The sequence below is a fragment of the Oryctolagus cuniculus genome, chromosome 11 (genome assembly GCF_051225735.1).
Source record: "Oryctolagus cuniculus isolate XC-2025 breed Fujian yellow rabbit chromosome 11, ASM5122573v1, whole genome shotgun sequence".
Classification (NCBI taxonomy): Eukaryota; Metazoa; Chordata; class Mammalia; order Lagomorpha; family Leporidae; genus Oryctolagus; species Oryctolagus cuniculus.
In genome coordinates this window covers 13874779-13890007 of record NC_142877.1, presented here as the reverse complement: position 1 = coordinate 13890007, position 15229 = coordinate 13874779, and positions in this window count along the sequence as shown.

The following is a 15229-nucleotide window of genomic DNA, read 5'->3' as shown; positions in this document are numbered from 1 at the left end:
GCCTCCCAGGGCAACCTTTAGCAGGAAGCTGGGACCCAAACAGAAGCAGAACTGGAACTCAACCATGCATCCGCATACAAGTGTGGGCGGCCCAAGAGGTGTCTTAACCGCTGTGCCAGGCATCCGTCCTGATTACAGAAGTTTTAACAAAGTGTTAGCTGGAAATAAAGCAGATGGTCCTAAACATTTTCTTCCTGTACCCCAGGGCACCGCACTTAGGAGTCAGCTGGGTCAGGGCGGTCTTTACCAAGTGGCGGAGGCGGAGGCCCCGGGTCTCAGCCAAGTAAGTGCGGTGGGACGCAGGTGCAGCCCTCACTCTAGCCTGCAGAGCACAGGGCCGGCTTCCCCCAGGAGGCTGTGTTCGGATCGGATTTGGCGTGTGAGTTGGATTCTGTCAGGCACAAAGCAAGGGGAACAGGGGCTCTTGCATATGGCAAAGATGCGGAGACGAGAAAAAGACTCCAACGCCATCTGTCTCCCAGTTCTCCGCCGGGCGGTGGAGTAGATCCCCCGATGTCCTTTGGGGTCACCTCTGGGAAATCCACAGTAAGCTGCAAATACTGGAGTCAAGACTGCGGCGCAACACGGCAGGAGCAGGAGGCACAGGTGGGCGTTAGCGCACGTGCGGGACGCAAAAGCGCATTCAGCAGACGCGGGCAGCACCGTCTGGTTACGGGTCTTCACTGCCGCGTGGCCGCCGGGCAGCTGCACCTGCTGCCGCGGCCCGGCCGTGGGAGAGGATCCTCCCGCATCTCCCAGCCCCAGCAAAGGTCTGAATTCAAGCCTCGAAGTTCGCTGTCTACGTGCAGGTGTCACGCCGTAATGAAGGTGGAACGTGTCAAGTCCACTCCCTGTAGATTGCGTCGGTTTTCCAAGTGGCTTTCGGCATCACGAGGAGACGCTGGCTTGTTCCTCAAAGTCCACTCAAACCTGAATGGGGACGAAGCTGGGCGTGGCCCTGGTGCATCGCGGAGGAAACGGAGCAGCCCGGGGAAGGCGGGGAAGCCGCTGCACCTGCCAGAGAGCCCACTGGCTTCTCCCTAGTGCTTGCGTGTCCTGCCTCCCTCTGCGTGGCCCAGCTCGTCGGAGGAGGGAGCCGGCAGCCTCTCCTCTCTCTCAGAAGCAGACTCATCCCATCCAAATGGGATGCCGATGCCGCAGGTGGAGGATTAACCCGCTGCCGGCCCTCGCTGCCTCTCGGGCAGCAGGTTCCAGCCTGCAGCGCTCAGCGACACAGCACCTTTTGTCCCCATTGCACCACGATGTGTCCCCTCTGCCCCAGCCCTGCGTTTCCACATTGGCCCTGGCTCTGCTCCCGAGAAACCCAGCCGGGTCTGCTCTCTGTGTCCTAAGGCGGTTCTGAGAGCTGCCAGTCAAGGAGGTAGCCCCGCCCACCACAAGGTGTCTTCTAGGTTTGTGCGCAGGTCTCCTGTGGAGGCTTGAGGGCAGGGAGATCCCTCTTTCCCAGCTCCCAGCAGTTGGTGCAGAGGTGCCCCGCGGTGGGGTGGAGGGAGAAGCAGGGGCAGGGACAGTAGCAGCTGAGAGGAGGGGGTGGGAGATGGGTGGGGGGAGGGGCCCAGGTGCCTCGTGGGGTGCTTCGAGTTCGTTATGAGAGCTTCCCAGCTGCAAAGCATTATGGGAGAGATCTGTTCAGAACCCAGGTGGTCCCCAGCCAATGGGAGGGGTCCCCAGCCAATGGGAGGCCTCCCCACTCTCTCAAGTCAGGTCCCTTCGACAGCGCATTTGCACCCCTGACTCTCAGGAGGTGGCAGCGTTGGAGGGCGGAGTCCACTGCCTCACTAAGAGGGGGAAACTGAGGCTCAAACAGCAGGCGTCTAAACAGGTAGGACACAGTCTTCGCGCTAAGGCGGGGCTCCTTCTGACGCTGTCTTGTGGTCCTGGGCAAAGTTCTCAGCCCCTCGCAGCTTCAGTTTCCTTATTTATTAAAATTTGGATGAAACCCGTCACTGTCTCCAGCCAGAGACCACCAGGGATACCCGCCTCCTGGTGAACCAGGAGGGAGAATGTGCACCTGGTGTGGGGGGGTGGGGACCCCAGCCGCTCAGTGAGAGGGGGCAGGAGGCCCTCGGAGGACCTGGGCTGTGAGTGGCAGGGGAGGAGTTAAGGAAGCCGGCTTTGCTCTGGATGGAACGCTGCCGGGAGGTGGGGCCTCATAAATGCTTCCTGTAAGGAGGCAGACAGAAGTGAAAGCTGCGCCCGGTGAGGAAGCAGCCGTCACTCGCGTGAGCCGGGAGAGGCGGATGCTCAGGCTCTGTCCGTGCCCACACGTGGCTTTGATTTGTCGTGCGCACAGAATGGCCTCGTCCCATGTTGATCTGTGACGTCTGCGAGAGACTGCCCACGCCCAGCTGGGAGGTCCCCTCCCGGGGTCAGGGCTGCTGTTTTCATTCTCATGCCAGTCACAGAATTACGTGGGGACTGAGCGATCAGATATTTGTTAATATCTGGGTATGTGTGCCAGGCAGGGCAGCCCCCCAGTGAGTGGCAGCTCCAATGATGAAAATCCTGGAACCACTGTTGAGAGTGACACTGATCAGGTTGTGACCGTGTCTTAGCAGAGCGCTTGGCTTCCGTGGCTCTGAGGTTCCTGTGTGATCTGGGGCAAGCGGCTGTGTGTCTTTGAGCCACAGCTTTCTGCTGTGTAATGGGGTAATGGTGGTATCTGCCCCCAAGAAATCACAGGCGTGGCTGTTTCGAGGTCTGTGTTGATTATGGTGCTGAAGGTCTTTGAATACTAAAGCAATTATCTAAAAGCAGCTGTGCATGGTTTTTATTTATTTATTTATTGACAGGCAGAGTTAGACAGTGAGAGAGAGAGAGAGACAGAGAGAAAGCTCTTCCTTCCGTTGGTTCACCTCCCAAATGGCTGCTACAGCCGGCGCGCTGCGCCGATCCGAAGCCAGGAGCCAGGTGCTTCCTCCTGGTCTCCCATGCGGGTGCAGGGCCCAAGCACTTGGGCCATCCTCCACTGCCCTCCCTGGCCACAGCAGAGAGCTGGCCTGGAAGAGGGGCAACCGGGACAGAATCCGGCGCCCCAGCTGGGACTAGAACCCGGGGTACCGGCGCCGCAAGGTGGAGGATTAGCCTAGTGAGCTGCAGCGCCTGCAGCTGTGTATGTTTTAAATTTTCTTGGCTCCTGACTGTTTTCTCGATGCATGGCCAATTGCACTGAAGTGTAGAGGAAATACAGCCGCAACCAGAGACAGAGACAGAGAAGCAGACCCCTCCTCCCAACACAGACCTGGAAAAGTGGCTGCTCGCAGTTAACTAGAGCAGCAGCTGCCCGCTGTTCCCTTGTCTAGGGAGGGAAGATGCCCTAAGCTCTGCTTCTGTAACCTCCAGTCATACATCTGCCCTAGAAATCTGGCCCTGGTATCTCTTTTACAAACATCCCGGGCCCTCCGACCATTGGAAGTGTGGTCCTAAGTCAAGTAGACTGCAATTTAACTCCTCCCCCACAATGCTGTGACAGCTAAGGTGCGATGCTGATGAACCTATAAATATTGTAAGAAACTGGGGATTGTTGCCCAGTTCTCAGGAGATAACTTCAGCTGAGCCCACTGGTGTAATATACTGCTTGATCCTCCACTGTCTTTGGTGTCTGTCTGAGTGGAGGGAATCTTCCCTCCCCAGGTTTCTGTAACAAGAGAAATGAACAGCGTGATTTTTATAGCATCACCCCTAGGAAGTCCCCCTGATGCCCTAGGAGTGTCTCGTGTCTCCCCTAAGTGGACCTCCGGCTGCTGTGATGTGTGGTGGAAAGCCAGGCTTCTGCTGGTTCCACTGGGGAACCAAGAGGCCTCCTCACCAAGCACTTAGAAACCACTCTTGGGGGCTGGCACTGTGGCGTTAAACATGCAGTGACAGCATCCCATATGGGCACAGGTTAGAATCCCAGCTGCTCCACTTCCAATCCAGCTCCCTGCTGTGACAAGGGAATGCAGTAGAAGATGGCCTAAGTGCTTGGGCCCCTGCACCTGCGTGGGAGACCTGGAGGAGACGCCTGGCTCCTGGGTTTGGATTGGCCCACCTCTGGCTGTTATGGCCATTTGGGGAGTGAACCAGTGGATGGAAGATCTTTCTCTCTGTCTCTCCCTCTCTCTGGCTGTAATTCTACCTAGTAAACAGACAAACAAACAAAAAAAAATAAATCTTAAAAAACAGAAACCCACTCTTGAAGACAGGCACTGCCTGCCCCCTGGTGGCATCAGAGGGAAGTGCACCCCTTGCTTTCCTCCAGAAGCCGGCTCCCAGTGACAGGATAAAAGTGAACTCTTGCCATAGTTTTGTTTTTGTTTTTGTTTTTTTTTTTTTTTTTTTTTTTTTTTTTAGACTTTTATTCCCTTCCTCGTGTTTGGAAGGGAAAGTGAGTTCATGGCTATAGTATACCACTATGAATAAGTAAGATAGCGAGTGGTGTGGGGGGATCCTGTAGTTAACAGGCTGTCGGGTGCTGAGTGAGGGACTCACGGTCATGACCGCAGGTGAAGGGCTGCAGGGCGGGAGGAAACCCAGCGGGGACTGCTGCTGGGAGGGGTCAGGTGCCCGAGGAACGGCGGTCCAGCCGAGCTCTGACGCACGGGTAAGAGGCTGGGACGAAGGAGCTGGAGAGGGTTCTGAACAGGTGGAAAAGCCAGAGAGGTGGCCAAGGCAAGAGAGGAAGATCTGTGGTGTGAGGGAGGCGGGTGGAGCCGGCACAGGGTGCAGGGCGGGGCCAGACTGCAGGCCTGAGGAAGGACCTGGGTGTTGCCTGGGACGGCTGGAGTGGTGAGGCCGTGGCAGTGGTCCGGGTGGGAGCAGATGCAGCCCTGCCGGAGCAGGGGGCAACAGGGCAGAAGGGGACGGCGGGGGCGGGGCTGATGCGCTGCTCACTGAGCCTGGGAGGGCGGAGGAGGGGCATTCTGTCCGGGCTGAGCACGGCCCAGGCTCTGTGGATTCGACCCTGGCTCTGCCAGCTTGCGGGCGGTGGGGGCCACCCTTGCACTCCCTGTGAGACGGGAGAAGGGCAGCACCTGCCTCTTTGGTTGTTAGTGAGGACCCAGGGGGTGGCATGGGCAGGGGCTGGCATTTGGTGTGGTGCTTACGCCGCTGCTTGGGAACCCACATCCCGTGTTGGGTCCAGACTTCCTGCATGTGCACCCTGGAAGGCAGGAGGCGGTGGTACAAGTACCCACGTGGGAAACCAAGATGGAATTCCTGGCTTCTGGCTTTGGCCTGGCCCAGCCCTGGCTGTCTGTAGTGGAGTCACTATACGTGCAGGCGTCCGTGTTGGAAGGACCGCTTTGCTGGCTCGGGAGCAAAATAGCTTTCTCTCTGAGAACCTGCTTCCTTCATCTTTAGAGAGGTGTGAGGGTCCATGAGTTGTTGCAAGTTTCTTTCTTTTCTTATTTTTTTTTTAAAATATTTTATTTATTTGAGAGGTAGAGCTACAGACAGAGAGAGAGATCTTCCATCCTCTGGTTCACTCCCCAGATGGCCGCAATGGCCGGAGCTGCGCCAATCCGAAGCCAGGAGCCAGGAGCTTCTTCCAGGTCTCCCATGCGGGTGCAGGAGCCCAAGTGCCGTCCTCCACTGCTTTCCCAGGCCATAGCAGAGAGCTGGATTGAAAGAGGAGCAGCCGGGACTAGAACCGGCACCCTACGGGATGCCGGTGCTGCAGGCGGAGTATTAACCTACTGCGCCACAGTGCCGGCCCTCCCTCCTTCCTTCCCTCCCTCTCTCTCTTTCTTTCTTTCTATATTCATTTATTTGAAAGAGTTACGAGAAGAGAGAAAGACCCTCCATCCACGGGTTCGTTCCCCAGACAGCTGCAACATGAGTGCAGGGACCCAGCACTTGGGCTGCCTTCTGCTCCTCTCCCAGGCCATTGGTAGGGAGCTGGATTGGAAGTGGAGCAGCCAAGACTCAAATGGGTGCCCATATGGGATGCCGGTGCTGCAGGCTTTACCTGCTAAGCCATGGTGCCCTGAAATCAGCTCTTATGTTCGGCCCGCCTCCTGCAGGGGAGTTTATTGAGAGACCACTCTGTCAGCACAAGCCTCCACCTCATTTCTTCTTCCAACCCACTCCCCCACTGCAGAGGACAGCCAGGCTTCTGAGTGGCTCCGCCACGTGCTGAGCTCACACAGCACTAAGAGCGGGGCAGGGTCCCTCCTGCACGTCTGGGTGAGAGCAGAAGTGATGCTCACGGCCCCCACTGCGGCCCAGAAACCCTTTCTGCGGGTGCAGGTGGGAGTGTCCCAACCTCCTGGCCTCACAGGACACACAGGATGGAGACGCAGCCTCCAGGTCGCGGTGCTGTTTCCCACGCCCCTCGCTTGCTCTCCCATGGGTTTTGAGCCCCAGTGCACGCTGTGTACACCACCCAAAAAACCACAGACTGCCAACTTGATTTAAAGAGGCCCTGGGTTAGCCCTGTCTCCAGGAAGGTTCTCCGAAGGAGTCTTCCTGTTCCGTCTCACAAATTCCCACAGACAAAGCTCCAAGGAAGCCGAGGTCACAGCCACGCATTGTGCAATACAAGAGAAGCGAGGTGTGTGGGCTGGAGCCAGCAGAAGTGACGGACAGGAACGAAGCCCACAAAGACAGACTTTTAGGAGGACCGTGCAAAGGACAGAAAAACAAGAATGTCAACAAGCAGGCAAATACGTGTCCCCACGTGTGGTTGAGCTATTGAGCAAAGCGGAACTCACGCACACAAAGCTCAGGTTCAAGTCCATCTGTGGGGGGAGGGAAGGGGAGCGACATGAGAGGCCCTGGGAAGGCCTCCCGGCTGGCTGGAGAGCGTCTCCCCAACACGTTCCTATCAAATCAAGAGTTGCCGCCTTCTTCAGTCTCCTTGGGCAAAGGGAATGAATCTTTGCTGCAAAGCCTGGGCACTGCTGCTGTTGTCTAGGATTTCTTTCTTTCTTTGAAAGGCAGAGTTACACAGAGCCAGGAGAGTGAGGGCGAGAGCGAGAGCGAGAGTGAGCGAGAGAGATCTATCCGCCAGTTCACTCCCCAGTTGTCTGCAACAGACAAACCTGGGCCACACCAAAATCAGAACTCCATCTGGGTCTCCCAGGTGAGTGGCAGGGGCCCAAGCACTCGGGCCGTCCTCTGCTGCCTTCCCAGGTGCATTAGCAGGGAGCTGGATCAGAAGCAGAGCAGCCGGAACTCAAACCAGCGCGCCAGCATGGGATGCTGGCATCTGACCAACGGTGTGCCACAACCGCTGGCCCCTTTCGTGGCTGTCATTTTCAAACCATTCTCTCACCAGCACTGCCTGTTTCCTGTCTCTCTCCCATGCTGAGCTGTCAGACCTCAGGGGCGAGGCCTCTGATTAATCATCACTGTGTACCCAGGGCCTGGGCCCGTGCGGGAATCGGTACGTGCTCGCTGGAGGCAGCATCCCAACCCGCTGAATCACTGAAACAAACTGCAGGCCGAGGAACACCCTGAGGTCTCCTTCGCCGGCCCGCGATGTGGCATCAAGCGCAAAGCACCCTGGGAGATGTTGTCCCGAGGACCCCCAGAAAGGACAATGGTAGAGAAGGCCTCTTTACTCCTGCACATGGCTCAAGTTCATCTCTCTTTCTCTGTCCCACCACCCAGGCCTCCCCGCCAGCTTCCATCTCAGCACCCACCTGAGGAACCCACCCAAGGCAGGGGCCCGCAGCCGTCACCTCCCCCCACACCGGCCCTCGGGCCTCACCTCTTCCTCTCCTGGCACTTTTCCCAGCCACCCAGAGGTATTTCCATATCCTTCAAGTCCCCTCTGGTGGGTGCTGGGTGTGGCAGTCAAATCACACTGTATGGGACACCCACATCCCATATCAGGGTGCCAGGGTTGGAGTCTCAGCGCCCCTCCCAATTCTGGCTGCCTTCTAGTCCACACACTGGGAGGAAGCAGGCAGTGGCTCAAGGACTTGGGTCCCTGCCACCTACGTGAAAGATCTGGGTGGAGTTCCAGCACTTGGCTTCAGCCTGGCCCAGTCTTGACTATTGTAAGCATTTAGGGACTGGACCAGCAGATGGGAGATCTGTCTCTCTGTCTTCCAAATAAATTTTTAAAAATTTAAAATAATAGTAACAGGGCCGGCACCGTGGCTCACTAGGCTAATCCTCCGCCTGCGGCACCAGCACACCGGGTTCTAGTCCCGGTCGGGGCGCCGGATTCTGTCCCTTGTTGCCCCTCTTCCAGGCCAGCTCTCTGCTGTGGCCTGGGAGTGCAGTGGAGGATGGCCCAAGTGCTTGGGCCCTGCACCCCATGGGAGACCAGGAGAAGCACCTGGCTCCTGCCATCGGATCAGCGCGGTGTGCCAGTCTCAGCGTGCTGGCTGCGGCGGCCATTGGAGGGTGAACCAACGGCAAAAGAAGACCTTTCTCTCTGTCTCTCTCTCTCACTGTCCACTCTGCCTGTCAAAAAAAAAAAAAAAAAAATAGTAACAGGGCCCAGTGCTGTGGCACAGTGGGTTAATGCCCTGGCCTGAAGCACCAGTATCCCATATGGGCGCCTGTTCGAGACCCAGCTGGTCCACTTCTGATCCAGCTCTCTGCTATGGCCTGGGAAAGCAGTAGAAGATGGCCCAAGTCCTTGGGCCCCTGCACCAGCGTGGGAGACCCGGAAGAAGCTCCTGGCTCCTGGCTTCAGATCAGCTCAGCACTGGCCGTTGCGGCCATCTAGGGAATAAACCAGCAGATGGAAGACTTCTCTTTTTGCCTCTCCTCTCTCTATGTAACTCTTTCAAATAAATCTTTAAAATAAAAATAAAATAAAATAATAGTAACCGCCCTGCAAGTCTTTGCTTACACTATTCCTCTGGTTGGTACCCACCCCCACCCTGTGGTTGGTACCCACCTCTACCCTGGTCCCCGGCTCTTCCTCGGACAGACTGGACGCAGCCCTGGCTCAGCTGTGGACAGCCTGCCTCGCCTTCTGTTGTTGATAAGCCCTGGTTCTGTGCCATCTCTCCCTTTTCTACACAAAGCACAAGGACGTCATTGTCACGTGTTTACCTCTGTTTTCACAAGAGACCCCTGGAGGGTGACCCTCGTGCTTGGCAGCCGTGGGGGCCGCAGCAGGTGCTCACAATGCCGGCTGGAGGCCTGCCAGCTTGGATAAGCCAGAGTCAGACTGGAGAGCCTGGGTGCGGAAACTCAGGGCGGAAGCTGGACTTAGCTGGACAGGCACAGACCCGTAACTGCTGACAGTGTGGCGAGTGGCCCTGTGGGGTAAGTCACCTGGGAAGAGGCAGAGAGCTCGAGGGGAGGCCCACGCGCTGCAGGTGAGTGGCTGGGAGGACTGGGCCCTGGGCACCCTTCTCTCCCTCGGTCCATCAGGAAGGCTCAAGACTGCTGCCAGGAGTGGAGACCAGAGGCTGGGTCAGCTCCGGGCACTGGAGCCGCTGAAGGACCTTGTGGAGTTAAGCTCAGAGCACGGAGCGATGATCTCCGTTGTGAGCTGGACTGTGTTCTCCCTGCCTCTGCCCAATTCCTGTGCTGAAGGCCTCCTGACTGCTCACAACGGGACCTTATTCAGAGACAGCGTCTTCTTTCTTTCTTTCTTTCTTTCTTTCTTTCTTTCTTTCTTTCTTTCTTTCTTTCTTTCTTTCTCTCTCTCTCTCTCTCTCTCTCTCTCTCTTTTTTAAAGATTTTATTTATTTATTTGACAGGAAGAATTACAGACAGAGAAGTGTTCCATCCGCTGGTTCACTCCCCAAATGGTTGCAGTGGCCAGAGCTGTGCTGATCTGAAGCCAGGAGCCAGGAGCTTCTTCCACGAGGGTGCAGGGGCCCAAGGCCCTTGGCCATCTTCTACTGCTTTCCCAGGCCACAGCAGAGAGCTGGATTGGAAGTAGAGCAGCCGGGATTCAAATCGGTGCCCATATGGGACGCCAGCACTGCAGGTGGCAGCCTTACCTGCTATGCCACAGCGCCAGACACTCAGAGGCAGGGTCTTTACAGTGGGAACCAAATCAGCAGAGTTCATAGGGTGGGCCTCATCCGAGATGACTGGCTGATTGATTGAAGCTGGTGTCTCAGGCAGTGAGAATTCACCAGAGCAGAAGGCGAGCAGAAGTACACGTATGAGAGTGCGCGGCGAGGCTACAGCGGTGGAGCAGGCCGGCTGGAAGCGGCCCCCTGCCGCGGTGTGGGTTATAATCTGGGAGATACACATCGGAGGCAGATCGCCGCCGGCCAAGGCCTTTTCCCTCACAAGCGACTTCCTCGTTGCTGGGAAGTTTTACCTGGGGCTTCCTTGTTGCCAAGCGCCCTGGTGGCCTCCGCGTTTGCCCCTGAGAGATCCACAAGGACCAGTTGTCGGTATTTTGGCTAAGATCTTCTGTAACTGCTTCATGCTGGACGGGGCGTGGCACTGGCCAGTGTCGATCCGTCAGGGGGGTCCCGGCTGTAGGACTCCTGCAGGCGGCGGAGCCCTGGGGAAGAGGGGCTCATCTGTTCCAGAAACGTCACTGTGTCTGTTATCCAGAGAACTTAGGTGGCCGCATCTGGAGGAATGTGATGCGATGTTGCAACAGTTGCATTACCATTTGGAGATGACTTTTGTATTGTGGAACAGAGAAACTGAATTAATTTGTTCAAAGGAGCAGACCCAGGAGTTAGGGCAAGGAGGAGAGGGATTAGAGGATCCCCAGGGCTGAGTCGAGGACCCAAGCTTAGTGTCTCTAATCGTCTTCTAATGTAAGTCAGCCTAATCTCACACAATGTTCAACTTCCACAAACCTTCTACTACAGCCTTTTTTTTTTTCTTTTAAGATTTATTTATTTGAGAGGCAGAGTTACAGAGACAGAGAGAGGTCCTCCATCTGCTGGTTCACTCCCCAGATGGCTACAATGGCCAGGGATGGACCCATCCGAAGCCAGGAGCCAGGAGCTTCTTCCAGGTCTCTCATGTGGGTGCAGGGGCCCAAGGACTTGGGCCATCTTCCACTGCTTCCCCAGGACTTCAGCAGGGAGCTGGATCAGAAGTGGAGCAGCTGGGACACAAAGCAGTGCCCACACGGGATGCCGGTGCCACAGGCAGAGGCTTTACCTGCTACACCACAGCATTGGCCCCTGAAATGCCTTTCTTAATCCCAAAATTCTCTCTTCTTAACCCTCCTTACCAAAAGTACATTCTAATGCTTACTGCTTCCTTTCTATTTCTCTCATACATTCTGGTTCCTTTAATTACATTTTGAAATAATCCTTTAAGAATCTCTAAATTAAGACAAAACATTTTTAGTAAGAGGACACATTCACAGAACACAATAAGTGCCTTTATTTGGAGTATTTGTTTTCCTGGCCAGCAAACCAGGCACAAATGCATGTTAGCGAATTTAAAAAAGTCTTTAACCGCCCCCAACTTATCCATCAAAGAGTTACTTCAGTTAAGTGAGCCATCAGGCAAGTGGATTATATTTTTTTTCTGAACCATTCTTTTAGGTCTATTCCATTTACTCTGTATAGGCTGACTTTGAATTCACAATGTGAAAATGGAACTTAAGACAACTCTGGCTGGAAAGCAGTGCCGTGGCCATTTTTCATTCCGTCTCAGGGAGTAGTGAAACCGCCGACACCCCGCTCTTTAGGGAATTTTGCGATGGCCAAGTGTGCTTCAGTCAGTCTGAGAGCGGGGGGCCGGGTTCTGCCCCAGGCCGGAGACGCCCCTGCAGGGAGGCCCTGTGAGATGATGTGGCCATCACGGTGTGATCCCCCCGAGTGGCCCCCCGAGTGCTGTGGTGAGAACCTTGTAAGGCCAGCTGTGCCCTCTCCATCCGGGGAGCTAATTTTGGTGCTAGCAAAAGGCAGGGCAGGGATGCTTTTGGGAGGGAGGGAGGAGACGGGGGCCTGATGGTTTGCAGCATCCAAGTCACTGATTAGAGCTGTTTCGATCCCCCTGGCTCCTATCCCTTGTCATTCCTCAGTGAGGGAGTGGGCGTGCCAATCATTTTGGGTATTTTCTGCTATTAAGGCGGTGAGATGTGGGGCATCAGGATTGGAGGAAGAGGAGGCTATAAACATTGTCTTTAAAAAAAGAACTCCATGTTCCTGGCTCAACTGAAGAGGCTCCCATGGGTCCAGCCCAGTTAAACGGCGCACAGTGTTATCTTGCAGGTGCATCAACATTCCGCAGCCAGCGCAGCGGCAACAGCACGCCAGCATTCCTCCGCTCCTGGAGACGTGCGGCAGGGCAGGGCTTCGCGTTCAGCCTTCTGGGCTAAGAGACCCGATGGCAATGCTACTGCTCCCCACGCTTATCGTGAAACCGGAAAGGTTAGCATGTTGTGCCACCAGGCGGACCAGCAGCAAGGATGTTGACTGAGACTCCGCGGAGGAGCAGACACTGCGCTCGCCTGGATGGGACTGTCTTGCAGAGCCAGGGCGATGTCTGCAGCATTCCCAGGGAGGGACGCACGGGGCTTTGTTCCAGTGAGGACACAAGTTCCCCTGGGGCAGCTGTGAGGACATCTGGAGCCATTCCACTTGGGGGAATGGCTTCGACAAGGACAGTTCTCTGGCCAGAAATGGCAGCCCCCAGCGACATGTACGCACTGGGGTTATTTGTCCCAAAGTCAACTCATCTGTCTTCTGGGGTCCAAAGGGGCTGCCACTGTCAGACACATCAGCCAGCCTTGGGGACAACGTCCAGGCTTTCTTTCTTTTTTTTTTTTTTAAACTTTTATTTAGTAAATATAATTTTCCAAAGTACAGTTTATGGATTACAATGGCTTCCCCCCCCATAACTTCCCTCCCACCCGCACCCCTCCCATCTCCCACTCCCTCTCCCATTCCATTGACATCAAGATTCATTTTCAATTATCTTTATATACAGAAGATCGATTTAGTACATATTAAGTAAAGATTTCATCAGTTTGCACCCACACAGAACATAAAATGTAAAATACTGTTTGAGTACTAGTTATAGCATTAATTCACAATGGACAACACATTAAGGACAGAGATCCCACATAAGGAGTAAGTACACAGCGACTCCAGTTGTTGACTTAACAATTTGACACTCTTGTTTCTGGCGTCAGAAATCTCCCTAGGCTCTAGTCATGAGTTTCCAAGGCTATGGAAGCCTCTTGAGTTCGCTGACTTCGATCTTATTGGACAAGGTCATAGTCAAAGTGGAGGTTCTCTCCTCCCTTCAGAGAAAGGTACCTCCTTCTTTGATGACCTGTTCTTTCCACTGGGATCTCACGCGCAGAGAACGTCCAGGCTTTCGAGATGTCCACCATCAGTCATTCTGTAGCTTTTGAACTTGGGGTCACTGCCCCAGTCCTAATCCTTCTTGGGTGCAAAAAAATGTCGGAGCGCTTCCTCGTCACCTTGCCCTGAGTGCTGTGTGCAGGTGCTAGCACTAGGTTTGAGAAGAACAAGCGCCCAGTAGTTGATGCCTCTCGACTGAGTGGGGCCTCTGCGGGGGCTGTGGTTACAGCACAGTCTTCTACTATGGCTGCTCTCGGGCAGCCGCGGGTAACAACACTTCCTTTATAACCTCTGGGCTTGAGGAGATTTTGTTTAGGTTTCGCACCATCTTGGTTTGATTCCATCTTTGTGATTACGATCTTTCTCTGAGCACACCGCTGACCGACCATCCTGTGACCAAGTTCTGTCCGTTCCTTGTCGCCAGGTTGGCTTTGATCTGGTTGTTGGTCCGTTGGCAGAGAATATTTCGAGATCAGGAGTCAGTGTCAGAAGCTCTTTCAGCCACATTTGAGCAACAAAAGGGTTTTAGAAGGGGCACCAGCCCAGGCCAGCTTTACCTGGAGTCCATTGTTAAACTTACCTCCAACTCTTCTGTAGGCAGCAGTCACCATCCCAAGTGACAGGCAGCATTATCTTTATTTTTTTTAAAGATTGGTTTATTTATTTGAAAGTCAGAGTTACAGAGAGAGGGGGGGAAAGATGGAAAGAGAGAGAGAGAGAGAGAGAGAGAGAGAGAGATCTTCCATCTGCTGGTTCACTCCCACGATGGCCACAACAGCCAGGGCTGGGCCAGGCCGAAGCCAGGAGCCGGGAGCTTCATTCAGGTCTCCCGCCTGGGTGGTAGGGGCTCAAACACTTGGGCCATCTGCTGCTGCTTTTCCCAGGCCATAAGCAGAGAGCTGGATCGGAAGTGGAGCAGCCGGGATGAGAACTGGCGCCCATATGGAATGCTGGTGTGGCTTTACCTGTTACGCCACAGCGCCAGTCCCACCAACATTATCTTCCTGGGAGTTTTACTGCTGTAAAATTCTCACAGGCAATAGGCACAAAGCCCAAAAGCAAACTAGATCACAAAACCAGCAAGGACATTAAGTTTAGCAAGCCTAAAAACAATGAACAGAGTTATACTTAAAAGCAGGTGTATCTTGGTTTGTTGATTGACTATTTGTATGAAATACAATAACAAAGTCGCTTTACCATATAATAATCTTAGATTTGGAAAACTCTTAAAGAAACAAGTTCAGGGCACACTTAGTTTTTAAAAATTCTTTATAGAAAGCTTTTATTTAATAAATATAAGTTTCATAAGTATAACTTTTGTATTATAGTGGTTCTTCCCCCATACCCGCCCTCCCACCCCCAAACCATCCCACCTCCTACTCCCTCTCCCATCCCATTCTTCATTAAGATTCATTTTTAATTATCTTTATATACAGAAGATCAACTTTTTACTAAGTAAAGATTTCCACAGTTTGCACCCACACAGACACACAAAGTATAAAGTACTACTTGGAGACTAATTTTACTGTTAATTCACATAGTACAACATATTAAGGTCAGAGGTTCTACATGGGGAGCAAGTGCACAGTGACTCCTGTTGTTGATTTAACAGTTGACACTCTTATTTATGATGTCAGTGATCACCCGAGGCTCTTGTCATGAGCTGCCAAGGCTATGGAAGCCTTCTGAATCTACAAGTTTTTTTTAAAACTATAGTGCCTAATCTTTAGACATTTTAAGGCCTGCTAAGAAATGACACAGCAAGGCTGGGAACCCTTGAAGCCAAACATTCTGTGTGTAATTTTTACATATGGCAATATTTCCAACTATCTCCTGTTATGAGAACAGGTTCTTACCTGACTCATGCAAACAATCACATTGCCATGAAAAACAATAAAAAATTCTCATGGAAGTTTTTCCATTTTAGAGGAATTAAATAAGATAGAAAAGGTCTGTTTACAAAGCTGTAAATAAAAGATGCAGAAATAAGTAATTCTTTTTTTTAAAAAAGA